This window comes from Aquarana catesbeiana, linkage group LG01, assembly GCF_042186555.1.
Source record: "Aquarana catesbeiana isolate 2022-GZ linkage group LG01, ASM4218655v1, whole genome shotgun sequence".
Lineage (NCBI taxonomy): Eukaryota > Metazoa > Chordata > Amphibia > Anura > Ranidae > Aquarana > Aquarana catesbeiana.
This window is the reverse complement of record NC_133324.1, coordinates 166,157,584-166,175,466: the sequence shown is the minus strand read 5'-3', so window position 1 is coordinate 166,175,466 and position 17,883 is coordinate 166,157,584. Positions and strand designations below refer to the sequence as shown.

General features: G+C 41.5%; 1 protein-coding gene across 7 annotated transcripts in view; it reads left to right on the top strand.

The window, feature by feature from the left end:
* KIAA0825 (KIAA0825 ortholog) overlaps positions 1 to 17,883 on the top strand; it is a 784,945-nt gene that overhangs the window by 165,641 nt on the left and 601,421 nt on the right. The gene's annotated exons all lie outside the window — the stretch shown is intronic.

Below are 17,883 nucleotides of genomic sequence, written 5' to 3'. Positions count from 1 at the left end.
ATTTTATGCTTTCAGAGCTCTTACACTTTGAATGACAATTACTCAGTCATGCAACACTGTACCCATATGAAATGGTTGTCCTTTCTTCACACAAATAGAGCTTTCTTTTGGTGGCATTTAATCACCACTGGGTTTTTTATTTTTTGTGCTATAAACGAAAAAAGACCAAAAATTCCGTAAAAAATAAATTTTTCTTTGCTTCTGTTATAAAATTTTGCAAATTAAGAATTTTTCTTCATACATTTTGGCCAAATTTTATACTGCTACATATCTTTGGTAAAAAATAACCCAAATCGGTGTATATTATTTGGTCTGTGTGAAAGTTATAGAGTCTACAAGCTGTGGTGCCAATCACTGAAAATTGATCACACCTGAAGTACTGACGGCCTATCTCCTTTCTTGAGACCCTAACAAGCCAGGACAATACAAATACCCCCCCCCCTCCCATGACCCCTTTTTGGAAGGTTGACATTCCAAGGTATTTAGTAAGAGGCATGGTGAGTTTTTTGAAGTTGTAATTTTTTCCCCACAATTCTTTGAAAAAGCAGGATTTTTTTTTATTCACAAAAGTGTCATATTATCAGGTTATTTCTCGCACACAGCATATGCATACCACAAGTTACACCCCAAAATACATTCTACTACTCCTTCTGAATATGGCAATACCACATGTGAGACTTTTACACAGCGTGGCCACATACAGAGGACCAACATGCAGGAAGCCCCATCAGGCGTTCTAGGAGCATAAACTACACATCAAATTTCTTGACTACCTCTTACACTTTTGAAGGTCCTGGAGCACCAGGACAATGGAAACGCCCCCAAAATGACCCTATTTTGGATAGAAAACAACCCAACGTATAATCTATGAGGCATAATGAGTCTTTTGAACTTGTCATTTTTTTCTACAAGTTTTTGGAAAATGTGTAAAGAAAATGAATTTTTTTTTTTTTTTACACAAAGTTGTCCATTTATACAATATTTCTAACACATAGCATGTACATACCAAAAATGACACTCCAAAATAGATTCTCCTCCTCCTCCTGAGTACGGCGATACCACATGTGTGAGACTTCCACAGCCTGGCCACATACAGGGGCCGAGTATGGCTGAGCATGGCCAAGCATGGCAGGGTATGGCAGAGTATGGCTGGGTTTCACCAAGTATTGCAGAGTATTGTGGGGTATTGCCGAGTATGGCTGGGTATCACAGAGTATGACTGGGTATGGCTGGGTATTGCAGAGTATTGCACAGTGGTGTGGGGTATTGCAGAGTATTGCAGCGTATTGCACAGTGTTGTGGGGTATTGCAGAGTACTGCGGGGTATTGCCGAGTATTGCGGGGGTATTGCCGAGTATTGCGGGGTATTGCAGAGTATTGCGGGGTATTGCAGAGTATTGCGGGGTATTGCAGAGTACTGCGGGGTATTGCAGAGTACTGCGGGGTATTGCAGAGTATTGCACATTATTCTGGGGCATTGCAGAGTATTGCAGGGCATTGCAGAGCGTTAGGGATGGCTGAGCATGGATGGATGGATGGTTGGATGTCACTGTGCAGCGCTTTGGGCACTACACAACCAGCCCACAGCGCTGCAGCCATCCATCCCCCTCTCCGCTCACAGTGTACCAATCGGTACACAGGAGGGGAGGAGAGGAACATATCCGTGACCGCCGGGTCTAGAGGACCCGGCGCATCACGGATCCCGGTAAATGGCCGCTGATCGCGGCCGTTTACCATGTGATCGCTCCGTCAAATGACGAAGCGATCACATGTAAACAAACCGGCGTCATCTCATTTGACGGAGCGATCACATGGTAAACGGCCGCGATCAGCGGCCATTTACCGGGATCCGTGATGCGCCGGGTCCTCTAGACCCGGCGGTCACGGATATGTTCAGGTGCGCGCCCCAGGGGGCGCGCAAGAGGGGAACTCTGGGAAGACGTCATATGACGTGATCCCAGAGTTAAGCAACCGCCCTGCAAGCCGTCATTCGGCTAAGGGCCGGTTGTAAAGTGGTTAAATATTGCAGAATATGCAGCCGTATGCTACATAACTAAGTTCCATTTCATGCTGATTAAACAAAATTATTCATGTATCTTAAATAGAAAACATTTTTTAGATCGATTTTATTTCAAAAGAATTTTATTTAAATAAATTTGATATAAAAAAAAAAACATTTAAATAAAAAAAATCAGATTTTATAGATTTTTTTTGAAAAATCATTGATTTATATCCACCCTGTCCCTAAGTGATAAAAAAAAAAAAAAAAATCAAACTGAACTTTCATGCATATAAAAAAAGACATTATTTAAAAAAAAAAAAAAAATAACCCAAAAGTGCGCAAATCAAGCAAAATAATTAAAAACGTGAAATCAGTGAAAAATGCAATTCATTACCAACGTGTCAAAAATGAAAATGTATTGGTATAAAACAAATCATTCATAAACCACTCATACTTATAAATCAAAAGTCTTATGGAGATGGAGTGCATCCACGTGCAAAACAAAGTGCTCTGTGTTCCAGTATACAAAGTGCTCTAGCGCACAGAGTGCTAGTAAGATAATGGGGCCTCTTACCAGACCTTATCTCAAATTATAGAGATTAATGCCGCGGTACACACGGCCGGACTTGCCAATGGGCTAAACTCCGTCGGCATTTCCGACGGAAAGATTTAGAACATGTCCTATATCTGAGTCCGTCGGAAATGCAGACAGAAAAAGTCTTTTTCTGTCGGGAAGTCCAGCCGCGTGTACGCTGCATAATTGTAATAACTCTGTTTGGCTTGGAGGAGCCAACGTTTCCTTGAATCTCCACACAGCTCAATGACCCCAATGAACAGAATTAGCAGCAAAGTCCACCGAATTTAATGAAAAATATTAGCAAGCACTCCAGCAACAAGCTCCAACACACAGATGCATCAAATTTAAAAAGGGAGAAGTCTCATAGCGCAACAAAAATACTCAATTTATTCCATAAGATATTGCACTTACACAGATTCGGAAACAGCCATTTCACAAACACTGTTGCAGATTGGCCGCAATGTCATCCAGTGAACCTCAGCGTGATGACGTCACAGAGTTAGTTCTGCCAAATGTGTTTCTCCGTCTATGTTTGAATAAACAGCATGGCTGTTTGGACTATAACAAACAAAATAGAATATGGAGTGATCAATACTATGCAATATACAACAGTGTAAATAATGTACATGTCAGAACATGATAATGTACAAAATATATATGGTGCAGTATTCAGGACTACTTAACATACAACAGAGCATTAGGAGTAGAGCAGCGAGGACTATGCTGTGTGCCCTCTTCATTAAGTCACATAACATAGCATATGCAATGATGAAGGTCAGGACTAGGGGTGCAACGGATCGTCACTGATCCATGATCCGTTCGAGGCAGGCGAGCGTTCCGCGGATGTGCCGATCCGCGGAGAGCTCGCCTGCCTCGGCCATAGGAAAGGCCGCGGCTTCGGCCTAGCTCCGGAGCGGCGGCCATCTTGGTACACCCGGCGGCAGCCGCTGTATCGTCAGGAAGTGACGTTTCGTCGTCGCCATCTTGCTACACCCCACACTCCTTTGCACAGTACTGTAATGATAGAGTTAGAAGGGGGCAAGCGGACATCTTACACCCACCAGAGTTTTAGATTTTAAAGCTATTTTCCACACAAAACGGAGCTTATATGCATAAATACAGTATTTGCTAATGTGACAGAACACCTCTGATTTTCACATTTAATGTTAAATGTGAAAATCAGAGGTGTTCTGTCACATTAGCAACCATGTAAGGTCAGCAGGTTTGCTGTTGCTTTTAAAATCTAACATCTAAACAGTCCGTCCGATCTACAAATACTGTATTTATGCATATAAACTCCGTTTTGTGTGGAAAATAGCTTTTAAATCTAAAACTCCGGTGGGTGTAACAAGATTTGTCTTTTTTTTTCGTTTTTTTTGCTGATCCGAAAATGATCCGATCCGTGACTCTGATCCGAGGATCGATCCGATCCGTGAGTTTTTTGATCCGTTGCAGGACTGAGGTAGCATATTGAATTTTGGCATTAGGACTATGTACAACATTAGCTGCCCAGTGCTTCCTCTTACATTGGTGCTCAGCATAACCACTCATGTTGGTAATCCATACCTAATGTGCCCCTTTACATTGGTGGACAGTGGGCTTCTAGGGGCTTGCAGACACAGGTGGCTGGAGGGCAGTAAAAGGATTATTATTATTTCAGTTACTTATAATAGCACTGTCAATTATACACTGACATCAGTCCCTACCCTCAAGGAGCTTACAATCTAAGGTCCCTAACTCCCATTCATACATACTAGGGACAATTTAGACAGGATCTAATTAATCTACCAGCATGTCTTTGGAGTGTGGGAGGAAACCGGAGTACCTGGAGGAAACCCACGCAGGCACAGGGAGAACATGCAAACTCCAGGCAGGTAGTGTTGTGGTTGGGATTCAAACCAGTGACCCTTTTTACTGCTAAGCGAGAGTGCTATCCACTACACCACTGTGCCAAGCAGTTGAGCCATGGTTTTACTGCCCCTCAATACTGTACACCTGCTTCGGCTGTGATGTTTGCTTTGCATCCACCGCTAATATTTAATGGCATATTGCATTTGGTGGGTGGTACCGCTGTTGAACGCAACCAATTTAAGTGAAGGGGGTCATATCACAACCTCCTTCCAAATGTGTGCATTTGCGGTTGTAGCACAGTGGTTGTGCATTGTGCCCCCCTACCCCCTTATACTGGTAGTTGGTATGTCCCTTTTTATTGATGGGCAGTTTGCTCCACAAAAAAATTTACAGTATGGTGCTCTACCACAAACATTACAGTATACACTACTATAAACATTACTGCATGCGGTTTAGAATCTTCCCCCAAATAAAAATCCACCTTTAGAGGGCCCATATAGATTATAATTATCCTCTAAGATCACATACTACCGTATAAGATCAGGAGTGTCCAATTAGATCACAATGCCATATAAATCAATAGTACACCCTTAGACCAAAGTGCCCATACATATTAGGAGTGGTCCCTTAGATTTCAGTGACTGGAATTTGGCATCTTGAAGAACTATTCTACTACAATAGTGCTATTTCACCATATATTATTGCTGTATATTTACATGGGAGACACTCTATAGCCAATGTGTCCAAGGACAACCATTCATCTGAAAAGTATGGTGGTTGGTGATGTTAATTGGCTGATGCATCCACACAGCAATATTTGAGTGTTTTCTATATACCAAATTTGGATTGGACACTTCATGCCTATGGACTTTTGCCCTTTTGAATTATACAGTTGAAGGTGCATACAGTGGATTCATAAAGTATTCAGACCCCTATTCAGACATTCTATGCATTAAGGTGAAAAAACTTCTGACAATACCGCCGCCCCCAGCCCCCCCGTTTTACTTACCTGACGCTTCGAAAGTCAGCTTTGCGTTCCCGACAGCTATTCCTCCGCTCACCCTGGCCGCTGATTGGCTACAGTGGATGGATTGGAAGCAGCGCAGCCATTGGCTTGCGCTGCTGTCAATCACATCCAATGACGCAGCGTGCTGGGGGGCGGGGCCGAGTGATACAGTGAGCGGCTATAGCCGCCGGCTGTATCACGGGAGCGCGCCCGCAAGCACTCACCACCATGCGAGGGAGCTCGCATTAAGGTGGTTAATGCTTGCGGGGAGGAGCTGAAACAGCCGCCGAGGGACCCCAGAAGACCAGGTTCGGGGCCACTCTGTGCAGAACGAGCTCCACAGTGAAGGTAAGTATAACATGTGTTATTTTTTAAAAAAAAAAAAATTTTCCTTTACAACCCCTTTAAAATCTGGTCTGTTAATGGGTCCAGAGGACAGGAGTTGAGAACCACTGGTTTAGAACCTTGTCCATCTCCACACAGAAACTCTGGAAGTCAGTCAGCGTGACCATCAGGTTCATAGTCACTTCTCTTAGAGCCCTTTCACACTGGGGCGGTTTGCAGGCGCTATTGCGCTAATAATAGCGCCTGCAAACCGACCCGAAAGTGCCGCTGCTTTCACACTGGAGCGATGCGCTGGCAGGACAGTAAAAAAAGGTCCTGCTAGTAGCATCTTCGGAGCGGAGTGTATACCGCTCCTGCCCATTGAAATCAATGGGACGGCGCGGCTATACCGCCGGCAAAGCGCCTCTGCAGAGGTGCTTTGCGGTGGTATTTAACCCTTTCTCGACCACTAGCAGGGGGTTAAGCTGCCCCACTAGTGGCCGCATACCGACGGTAAAACGCCGCTAATAATAGCGGCGTTTTACCGCCGACGCCTCAGTGTGAAAGGGCTCTTACTGAGGCCCTTCTACCTTATTGCTCAGTTTGGCTTGGTGACCAGCTCTTGGTAGAGCCCTGGTTGTGCCAAACAACTTCCATTTAGGAAATATGGAGGCCACTATGCACTTGGGCAGTGGTTCTCAACCCTGTCCTCAAGTACCCCCAACAGGGAATGTTTGCAGGTTTTCCTTTATCTTGCACAGGTGCTTTAAATCAGAGTCAATGTTTGGTATTTTGTACAGCTATTTTAAGAGAAATTCCCAAAACATGGCCTGTTGGGGGTACTTGAGGGCAGGGTTGAGAACCACTGCTCTTGCAGCAGAAAGGTTTTGCAACCTTCCCCAGAGCTATGCCTTGCAATAATGTCTCTAAGCTCTGCAGACAGTTTCTTTGACCTCATGGTTTTTGTTCCATAACAGTGTGCACTGTCAGCTGTGAGGCCTTTTAGGCCCCTTTCACACGATCGGACCGTTCAGGTCCACCTGTCAGTTTTGACAGCGGATCTGAACGGGCGCTCCATGTTAGTCTATGGAGCGTCGGATGTCAGCGGAGACATGTCCGCTGACATCCGACCCCGTCCGATCCACTAAAAGCAGACGGATGGCCCTACGTCCAGGTCCATCGCTGGCGGATCGGATCGGGTGAGATCTGACGAAAACGGACACGCCGTCCGTTTTCATCCGATCCCTCCATAGGCGACAGCGGCGCCTGACAAGCCCCTCCCCGCTTAGTGAGCAGAGAGGGACCTGTCATCCGCCGGCTCAGCGGAGATGAACGGACAGATCTCCCACTGAGCCGGCGGACAGAGGCGGGCTCCGTAGAAATGGAGTCCGCCTCGTGTGAAAGGGGCCTTATACAGAGGTGTGTGCCTTTCCAAATCATGTCCAATCAATCTAATTTACCACAGGTGGACTCCAATCAAGGTATAGAAGCATCTCAGCAACGATCAAGCAAAATGGAAGGCACCTGAGCTAAATTTCAAGTGTTGCTTCCAAGGGTCTGAATACTTTTGCCAATGTGATATTTCCATTTTTCCTTTCTCATGAATTTGCTAACATTTTTAAAATTATGTTTTCACCTTGCCATTGGGGTACTGAGTTTAGATTGAGAAAAAAAAATGAATTTAACCCTTTAGCTGCCAGTGTCCTTTTTTCACACAATTTTAGGCATGAAGATTATATAAAACCCCAAACATTTTTGGAAAGCAGACACCCTGGAGAATAAAAATAGTGGTAGTTCCATTTTTTATGGCACACAATATTACCACATAGTATTAAAAAACAAAAGCAAAGTTACTATGTTACTAAGTAACACAAACGCAATAAATGACCCAATTGTTGGGTAAAATATAAAGGCTGAAGTTGCACCGAGTAAATAGATACCCAACATGTCAAACCTTAAATTTGCCTGCGCCTGTGAAAGGGAAACAAACTTCAGTAGCCTATATTTTTTAATAGGTGACACTTTAAAAAACCCCTACAGGTGAGCAGTTTGGTGTTACAGAGGACGTCTGGTGCTAGAATTATTGCTCTCACTCCAGCATGTGTGGTGATATGTAACATGTGTAGTGTAGTCAACATTTTCAAGTGTAGGTATCCCCATGTGTGTTTAACTGCTTGCTGACTGCCGGCTGGCAATTGACGGCCAGGCGGCGCAGCTCTCGTTGCGGGCAGACGTCCTATGACGGCCTTGCTTTCCCGGCCCACCAGGGGGCGCTCGTGCGCGCCGTGTCACTGGGCACCCGCGATTTCCGGTAACACAGCAAGACCGTGGATCTGTGTGTGTAAACACACAGATCCACGGTCCTGTCAGAGGAGAGGAGACCGATGGTATGTTCCCAGTACACAGGAACACCGATCGGTCTCCTCCCCTAGTGAGTCCCCACCCCCTATAGTTAGAAACACTCCCTAGCAACACAGTTAACCCCTCAATCACCACCTAGTGTTAACCCCTTCACTGCCTGTCACATTTATACAGTAATCAGTGCATTTTTATAGCATGGATCGCTGTATAAATATGAATGGTCCCAAAAATGTGTCAAAAGTGTCCGATGTGTCCGCCGCAATATTGCAGTCACGATAAAAATCACAGATCGCCGCCATTACTAGTAAAAAAATAAAAAAAAAATAAAAATGTTATAAATCTATCCCCTATTTTGTAGACGCTATAACTTTTGCGCAAACCAATCATTCCCTTATTGCGATTTTTTTTACCAAAAATATGTAGAATACATATCGGCCTAAACTGAAGAAAAAATGTGTTTTACAGAAAAAAAATTGGATATTTATTATCGCAAAAAGTAAAAAATATTGTGTTTTTTTTCAAACTTGTCGCTCTTCTTTAGTTTATAACGTAAAAAATAAAAACTGCAGAGGTGATCAAATACCACCAAAAGAAAGTTCTATTTGTGGGGAAAAAATGATAACAATTTCATCTGGGTACAGAGTTGTATGACCGCGCAATTGTCATTCAAAGTGCGACAGCGCTGAAAGCTGAAAAATGGCTTGGGCAGGAAGGGGGTGAAAATGCCCAGTATTGAGGTGGTTAAAGAGGAGGGCCCATTAATAATAATAAAAAAAAAATTAAAAGTCAGCAGCTACAAATACTGCAGCTGCTGACTTTTAATTGGACACTTACCTGTCCCTGGGTCCAGCGATGCGGGTGATCGAAGACCCGCTTGTCTCCCCCTCCGTTCGGCGGTGCCGGCATTGCAACTGTGGACGCCGGGCTGTGGCTTCACAGCTGGGCACCCACTGCGCATGCGGCGCTGCGCTCAGTCACCTGTAATGGGTCCCAGATGATTGACAGGAGGGAGGGAGCAGAGCTGAGCCCTTCCTATGTCGAGGGGGAAGTGATATCAGCAGCCCAGGCACTAAAAGAGGCAGACTACGAGGGACCACCTAGCAACAGGTATTTAGAGGTGAGTAAAAAAAAAAAAATTCCAAATGTTTTTTTTTATTTTTTTTTTTTAGGATTTTTTAATGCATTTTTTTTTTGGGTGGAACACCACTTTACGTTAGTACATGCATATATGTGGGGTGGGGGGGATGCCTTGACATTTTTCTGAGAAAGGATTATATAGGCTTGGGTGCAACATAATTTTTTTTTACAATTTACAAAAATTTCCATTCACTTAATGTTTTTTTATCCACCATGTGATGATTTTTTTGGTGACCGGTTCTCTTTAGTGAGACATTCAAGGGGTAAAAGGCCCCCCAATGTCTCCCCTGTGCTCCGCTAAATGTAACGCAATGCAGATTGAATTATATCACATGCTTTTTTGGATGTATTGGCCAGGGAAACTGACATGGCAGTTAGGAACAAGAAGGGGAGGAGAGTGGACATGTGTCCCCTCTGCTACTTCTCACCTACCCAGGATCACCCGCTATGCTGGTCCCAGGCCTGCAGATGGGCAAGCAAAACTTGGGATACATTGTGGGGACATGTGCAGGTAACCCGGGTATGTGTGAAATCAATCAGGTGGCAGCACAGCTGCCCAAATGCTTCAATCTGATAGGAGACAGTCTGCTTGTCAGGTAAACACATGTGTGTGTAAACCACCACCCCCCATTCATGTCTGTATGGCATATGAGCCAGGTAGGAAAAAAGGTTAAACAACTGTAGTATCAGGCTGCAATATAATGTTGAAGATGCACTGTATGTTAGAAGAGAGGTGCCTTCATTTACCAGTGGTAGCAGTACTAGTTTGATTCTATACCTCTTGGCCAAAAGTTTTAATTATTCCGATGTCACTCATATATTTTTTTTTATATATGTATAGCTTTGATACAGCTTGGTGTGTCCCATATCAAATTTTTAAGATGTTAATGGAGTTTGGCAGTCATAGCCATGATTTTTTTTTTTTTATCAGGGAGGTTCTGTAATTTCTACCACACCATTTACACCTACATCATTTTTTTCACATAGGATATTAAGAGACATATATTTTATAAATGAGGGGATCCTGGAGGATTTCATCAGTTGATTGGCCACCTTAGAGTGTGTAGATTAGGAATGCCCCCTTAAAACAGTATCCATATAGATCAGGATTCCTCCATTCACAAAGTACCCAGATCAGGAGCACCCCTATATCACAGTTCTCATATAGATCAGAATTTCTCAGAGTGACCCGATCCAGGGGCCCCATTCACATTGCCCCTATCTAGTGAGCCTCCCTAACAGTGCCTCCTTCAAGTCCCCGTTAACATGTTCCTATATCACAGTGCCCGACTGAATAGTCCCTTCTTGTCCTAACTAAGCAAACAAAAGATTTCTCAAACTCTGCCATCACTGCCTACCTGAATTTGTGGTGGTGAGGGATAGCCACAAAGGCGGGGGGCTGCGTGTATAAGGACAGACCCTCCTCCGCGGTATTCTTCCAGCTTCCTTCCCGCCACACGCAGCGAAGCCACATGTCACTGCTGCTTTTATAAACTTGTGCCTCTGCACAGCAGGACATACCAATCTGTCTGTCCCAGGGGGTGCACCACCTAGCCTCTGCTGTTGTAGAATGATATTCTGCCTCAGTTGAAAATAAGCACCCCTCAACATTGTGTGCATGTGCTGCTTCCAGATCGCCCTGCAGCTTGTAGTAGTCTTTTGGGACCTGTGGGGGGATGGGGACATTTTTACCCAGTGACAGTCTACTGAAATTGGTAACTACCTCTGGGGAACACTATAGATGTCACACTAATCACCCTAATATATACACATATTTGTAATAAAAAAATCCTACTCTAATTAATACTAGTCAGCATATTTGTTTTGTGTGCTCAATATATCAGTGTGTCTTTGTTAATATACCTTGGGATCAGTTTGGATATATTAATAAAATACAATTTAAGCCCTCGCTATCTCATATTTTAAAATATATTTATATAAAAAACATACTCTCAGCAGGATTAGAACCCAAAACTTTAACAATATAAGCTTGCTGCTCTAACCACTACACTAAACTCTTATTAGTTGATTTATCTTGCTTTTATGATTAATATGAGGTTAATTGTATGTAAAACACCTCTATTAGTCCAGACGAGTAATTGTCCTGCTGCCTTCTAGTCATTCACAATTCCCCAATGTAGGGGCAATAGTGCAATGTGTCCTACAAGTTGGGGTGCAGAGCTGTGCTGTGCTGGCCATTGTGTTCTATTGGGATCAGTTTGGATATATTAATAAAATACAATTTAAGCCCAAATACAATTTAAGCCCTCGCAAATCTCTTATTTTAAATATATTTAGATAAAAACCATAGTCTCACCCAGATTAGAACCCACAACTTCACCACTGTAAGCCTGCTGCTCTAACCACTACACTAACTCTCATTAGTTGTTTGAGCATGCTTTTACATTTAACATGAGGTTAATTGTGTGTGAAACACCTCTATTATTCCAGACAAGTAATTGCTATGATTAATCCGTTATAACCATAGACACACATTGTCCTGCTGCCTTCTAGCGATTCACAATTCCCCAATGTAGGGGCAATAGTGCAATGTTTTCTACAAGTTGGGGTGCAGAGGGGTGCTGGCCATTGTGTTCTGTTATCTATGGAAGCTGTGTCCCCCCCACTCACACACAATACACGTTTTCAGCATGGCTCTTTATGTTAGAGCAGATCACAGAGAAGAAGGATAAGACAGCAAACAGAGGAACTATTAGTACAGTCATAGAACCAGAGAACCCAGCACTGCCTGCTTCCCTGTACTGTGTGCTGTTAATAAGATAGATTTATATATCCATATACAGAGCAGAAGACATGTATGTCTGCAGAATGATGATCTGTGGGTGTTACTACATTATTGCTCATTGGTCCTAAAATCTTCCTAATAGAGACTACTATATTTATAAACTCAGAATTCTGACTTTAAATCTCAGAATTCTGACTTTTAATCTCAGAATTCTGACTTTGAAACTCAGAATTCTGACTTTGAAACTCAGAATTCTGACTTTTAATCTCAGAATTCTGACTTTAAATCTCAGAATTCTGACTTTTAATCTCAGAATTCTGACTTTAAATCTCAGAATTCTGACTTTGAAACTCAGAATTCTGACTTTGAAACTCAGAATTCTGACTTTTAATCTCAGAATTCTGACTTTAAATCTCAGAATTCTGACTTTTAATCTCAGAATTCTGACTTTTAAACTCAGAATTCTGACTTTGAAACTCAGAATTCTGACTTTGAAACTCAGAATTCTGACTTTAAATCTCAGAATTCTGACTTTAAATCTCAGAATTCTGACTTTAAATCTCAGAATTCTGACTTTTAATCTCAGAATTCGTTAGATTTTTTTTTTTTTTTTTAAACTCACGATTCTGACTTTGAATCTCAGAATTCTGAGTTTGAAAGTCAGAATTCTGACTTTGAATCTCAGAATTCTGACTTTCAAACTCAGAATTCTGACTTTGAATCTCAGAATTCTGTTTTTTTTTTTAAACTTACAATTCTGAATTTCAATCTCAGAATTCTGAGTTTCAAAGTCAGAATTCAGTTTTTTTTTTTTTATGATGGCCCCAGGGCTCTTCCATACTTATGTACAATGAAGAACATTAAAATGTATTCAAACTCGAGAACAAAAATTTTCGATATTGCAGCTTAACAGTGCTTGATGTGGTGGCTGCAGTTCAGGCTTTCTTCCTTTATTTTCGCCTGGTGATGCAGTCAGTAACACACTTCCTGTTCTAAGATGACAATGCTCATTCACCTTACTGTATTTATGGAGGAGAATCTATGTTACCCTAGTCTGATTGCTCCTAATTTGGACTACAGAAGACCTACTCCTTTTCTCATTTCTTTACCATATTGGGAGGTGTTCTGTAGGCCATAGGAGAACTGGACAGTGCTGAAATCTCTTGGGATAGATATATATATATATCTATATATATCTATATATATATAGATAGATATATATAAATAGATATATATATATATATCTATATATAGATATAGATATAGATATATCTATATCTATATATAGATATATATATATATATCTATATATAGATATAGATATATAGATAGATAGATAGATAGATAGATAGATAGATAGATAGATAGATATAGAGATATATCTCTATATATCTATCTATATATATATATATATATATATATATATATATATATATATATATATATATATATAGGTACATATATATTTTTTTTATAAGCAACAGACAGCATGGATTCATAAAAGACAGAAGTTGTCAAACAGACCTGATTTCTTTTTATGAGGAGGTAAGTACAACCTTGGACAGAGGGGTGGCTGTGGACGTGGTATATTTGGATTTTTCAAAAGCGGTTGAGTCTGCAGGCTTTGAAAGATCAGTTTGTAAACGGATAGAAAACTGGTAAAGAAACAAATTCAGAGAGTAGCGGTTAATGATTCTTATGCCACGTACGCACGATCGGACATTCCGACAACAAAATCCATGTTTTTTTTCCAACGGATGTTGGCTCAAACTTGTCTTGCATACACACGTTCACACAAATCTTGTCGAAAATTCCGAACATCAAGAACACAGTGATGTACAACACGTATGCCGACACTAGAAAAGGGAAGTTCAATAGCCAGTGCGCACCCTTTGGGCTCCTTCTGCTAATCTCGTGTTAGTAGAAGTTTGGTGAGAGACGATTTGCGCTTTTCAGCCTCGTGCTTTTCCGATCGTTACTATATCTGGTTTTCGGTGCTTGCTCCCCCAAAGCGCACGCAAGGTCAGTATAAAATATATGGAGTACTTTGCGGGTAGGGGGGCCATTGATATGCCAGAAAATGTTTGATAAACTTTTTAAAAATATTTTTTTTTTTTAGTTAAACTGAAATAATATTTCCTTTGATTTACTGCTTGTGTTTCTTTTAGCTGTCTCCTAGGTTCTCCAATGGGCTTTTTTTGTCCATTTTCTTCAATAGTGCAAACGTAATTTATTTGATACATGAGGTGACAATCTCTTCAGCTATTATTATGTTGTGGGTCTGCTACACACACACATTGTTTTTGTTGTTAATGTATGTAATGCATTACTGTTAAAAATATACATAATTTTCAGCACCATGAATGAATTTTTGAGAGTCACGAAAATGGCATGATTGTGGCAAATTATAAAACACTGTGGGAGTTATTTACTAAAGGCAAATCCACTTTGCACTGCAAAAATGCACTTGAAAGTGCACTTGTAGTGCAAAGTGGATTTGCCTTTAGTAAATAACACCCATTTCAGTGTAAACACAAACTTAGTCCAAAAAATGATATTGAGCATTGAAAGAAGAAGCCACACATTGTTGAGAACTTTTTACTCTGTGCACATTCACATGTGCGTTAGAAAATGGTTTTTGAACAAACCAACATATTTTAGTAATAACATTTTTGTTTTTGACAGTACAAATAGCCTTTTTTGTGTTAAAACAGGCATGTTTAAAACCATAAAACAATACACAACTCAGGAACTTACAAAGTTCAACTTTGACAAAGTGAAGGCAATATCAGACATTAGTAAGTCCAAACTGTGTTGATATTGCCTTCATCAGATGGGGTGATGTCACCCCTGTGAAAGTCAAATTTTGAAGATGCACACAAATTGAGAGTCAAAATGGGGATTTCCCTCCTGATCCCATGCCTAATGTCATGTAATGTGCTAGCTCCCATCATGGGGGATCAATGGATGTGTTTCGGGGGTGCAACCCCTTCCTCTCATCTGCTTTAGTTGCGAGGAAGGGGTTGCACCCTCAAAATGCATACCTTAATATCTCATGATGGCAGATAGCACATGTTGACACACTGTGTGCATCTTCAAAATTTGGCTTTCTAAAAAATATTTAAAATGTGTGAAAATAATAAAAATACAAACAAGCTAGAAGACTTTTGGGGTGTTTTAGATTCTGCCTAAAACATCAATGATGTTTTTGAGTCTTTTTTCCACATCATTGATGTCTTCCTTGATCTTCTGTAAATCACGATTGCACAAAATGATCTCACCGATGAGGACGTGTGCACTTGCACTTGTGAAATGATATTCTTCTTCCACAACATCCACATCACCTAAAATAAAAAAACACACCATGTATTATAAATATGCAGGCATACATCTATTACCTGAAGCTGTGGTCTCAGACACTCACCTGTTGTGGTCACTATTTCGCCCACTTCATAAACCTCTCCTTCCTCCACAACTTCTGGTTGTGGTGTGGGGATTTGCTTTTCTTTAGGAGGTGGGGGGTCCCTGGTGTCCTCAGATGTCCTGTATCTTTTCTCCCCTGTGTGAATAAAAAAAAGGTATACTTAGCACACATATATTTGAGGCGAGAAATAATAATATGAAACATTGCTTGGAAGTGTCGTACAACAATGTCATACATTTCTTTTAATACAAATAGGCCTGAACAAATGTAGTTAACCTGTATCTGCCAAAAACATTGTATTAGTGGGCGAACGAACAATGTTTACTACGAACGATTACTGTGCCCATGAACCTGAAAGTTGCCATTTTAAACTGTACAACAGTAAAGAAAAGCACATGGAGCAGCATGCAAGTAATAATAATAATAGGAACATATGACAACTACTTACATTTTTGAAGAACTCTCTTGATGTTTCTGTACTGATCCTGCTCCCTCAATTTCAGGTCTGACCAGCGTTTCCTCAGTTGATCCTTGGATCATGTTACCCTGAAAAATCTATATTTAAAATTTTTCATATCTCATAGATATGATTTGGGTCAAATAAGAGTTCTTTTCGACCAAGAGTGAAAGCTTCAAATATAATAACATTTATTAGGACGCAGTTGAAAGTCTAGCTAATACACAATCATCTATCTATCGTCTTATACCAAGGAAGAAAATATTAGGTTGAAATAAAGTATTTACATGAAGGAATACAGGGCATACTCCTCAATACAGTAATCTGCACACATATTTAGTTACAAGTAAAAGGGCATTCCTTTCCCATAATTACCTATCCTTACCAAAGTTCCTTTCAGCTTGCTGGTCTATCAGAAAGAGAGCGATACCTCCCCCTTGGCTCTGAGTATATCAAACCAAGCTGATGTCTCATTGGTTGGCCTAGCTTGGATCATGATTGGAGGGCTTACTCCATAAGTCGGCCCCCTTTCATGCAAATCCTTGTGACTATGTTGGCCAAGTGTGTTAATTGCATTTCCCCAGGAAGTTAGGTCCAGTGCATATCCCAGCATGGCACCTTTTCAAAGGAGTAGGTGTAGAACAATGGAATTGGCTCTCCATTGTTTGCATATACAAGCCTTGGCCCACCTTCTCTGCTCTTAGCAAAAGCTTAAATGAAACCCTTTTTGCCCGGCTTTCATAGATGCCAGCTAAATGAAATATATTCATTATTACAATATTTTACAGTTATTAATGAAGATTTCACATAAACTCATAGGGCAACAATCATCATACCCCAAAATTCCTGTGCAGACTTCTCACAACTTTAGCCATGATCTTGGCCTTTCTGACATTTGGGTTTGGGTAAGGTCCATGCTTCCCGTCATAGTCAGTTCTCTTCAAGATGTCCACCATCTCTATAAAGGACATATTTGTGGCCTTAAATCTCCTCCGGAATCGGGATGTTTGTGGCTCCAGCCTTTCGTCGTTGCTGCTCTCCTCTGTATGCACTTGCTCTTTCTCTGCCATGTGCTCTCCCACTGCACCAAAAGACAAGGGGCGGGCGGAGTTTCACGCATGCGCTGTGTATATAAAGCATAACATGCGTGCGTCGTATGTACGATCTGTGAGAGGAGGAAAGAGTTTCGGAAGCGCTGATCGTTAGAACGAAGATACAATTTTAACTTGGTGCATTAGTGGCCTATACTGCTTATAGTTTGAGGCCTATATTGGGACAAGATTAGGAGAGTTTAGCCCGACATTAGGGTTTGTCTTGTGTTGTGTCTTGCAGAGAAAATGGATCTATTCAATGATGAGGACTTTATCCCCATATTCATTGATATGTACAGGGAGCTGCCCTGTCTGTGGCAGGTAACCCACCCCTTTTATAACCATAAAACAAAGAGGAAGGCAGCGCTGGATCAATTGCTGGAATTTGTTTAGCCGGTGATCCCCACGGCAGACATCCCCTATTTGAAGGCCCTAATTGGTGGCATGAGGAGCACTTATAATAGGGAGCACAAGAAGGTCCAGGATTCCCAGAGATCAGGAGCTGCAGTAGATGACATTTATGTACCCAGGCTGTGGTACTATGACAGACTGCATTTTCTGGCAGGCCAGACTGAACCCAGGCAAGCACTCTCCAGTCTTCCTTCAAGGCTTCCTTCCACCTCAGCTGAGGCTTCCGATGTCCAACCTGGGCCTTCCAGCCAGGAAGAAGTGGAGGAGCCCAGTTTGAGCCAGGTATAGCATTGTTCAACATATTTCTAGTAAAATAATGAATGATTTTAACTAGATGTTGTTATTATTGATCAGTAATTTCTGATTTTACAAAGTGTTTTACATATCAATAGACAGTAGTGGCCACAAATGATTGGGACAAGAATGAAAAATGCTGGGGTCAGAATGATAGTCTTTTCTATTTATTAACATTCGATTTGCAACAGTCATGAGCTGA